Below are 1,239 nucleotides of genomic sequence, written 5' to 3'. Positions count from 1 at the left end.
GGGGGTGGGGGAGGTCTCGGGCAGCGAGGGTCGGGATTTCCCGGGTAGCAGTTTGGCGGACATTGAGGATCAGTGGACCCGGGGTAGCAAGGATTGGGTGTGGTAGGGGGAGGGAACGGTATGGCTGGCCGGTCGTAGTTGTAGCCGTCCTCTCGTTTAGTTCGAGTTAACTCTGGTAACTCCGGAGCTGGTTCTTGAGGACCGAGCGCGTCGGTGAGGGCCTTCTTTGTCTCCCCGGAGTGCGCAACCCGTGCGAGCGCCGATGCCCACAGCACCAGCGCCTGAAAGAGAAATACGGATCCGTGCGCTGCAGTACAGAAGTAGCTTTAGCACTGCTCACACATGAACTATCTCACTGATGTATTGAGACCCCCCTCCTCTTTCTCTCTCTCTTTTGGTTCAGAATGTACAAGAGAAGTTTTCAGGAAAACTTCTCAGCGGCTCTACCTTTTCGCACCGCCACTCGGTGCGTCGGTAAAATGCAATTAAGAGAATCACCAATTTGATCATGTATGAAATTCCACGCCGCTTGCCCCTTGATATTGCCGTATGATTGCCTTCTTAGACACAACATTACAAATCCAGCTTCGGTTCGATACGAATGTAGTAATCATCTTTTTGCACTAATGCCTTTCTTCACTGTCAAATGAAACCGCTAACATGACTTTAAAAATTTAGACTGTGTTTTTTCTTTGTAATTTACGATTTCCAAGCGGTGTTGTAAATGTACGACAGCCCATTTTGTCGAGGATACGTAGTGTCGACCTTCGAACTTTAACATATTATTACAAGTAAAGCTACTAACATTTTCCGCTGAAGCGTTTGGAGCAGACTTACACGCTCTGAGAAAAACATTCTGGCTGAGCACTATACGTTTATTATCCAAATCGAAGCTTTTTGGTAGTTGCACTATGTCTGGCGCTGGGAGCTAAACGCAGCATTCCAGCCCAAGAAAATTTAGTGCACAGCACACAAACTCAATGGAAGGGCATGATCTCATTTTGTGCTGGGACAAAAAGTTGGTAGCAACAGACAAAACTTTGGTGCACGGTAGGAAATATTTTTCCCAGTGCGGTTTTATGTGTACCCGGTAAGAAAGCGAGTGACGTGCAGGCACTCTGGAAACCCAAGTGTGTACATGTATGCGTTATTTACTGAATACCTACATGTATGCAGCAAATACTGCATACATGATCATGTATGCAGCAAATAGTGTGTACATGACCATGTATGCAGCAA

The sequence above is a fragment of the Frankliniella occidentalis genome, unplaced genomic scaffold (assembly GCF_000697945.3).
Source record: "Frankliniella occidentalis isolate FOCC.00 unplaced genomic scaffold, Focc_3.1 Scaffold60, whole genome shotgun sequence".
NCBI lineage: Eukaryota > Metazoa > Arthropoda > Insecta > Thysanoptera > Thripidae > Frankliniella > Frankliniella occidentalis.
Note: the sequence above shows the minus strand (reverse complement) of the source record.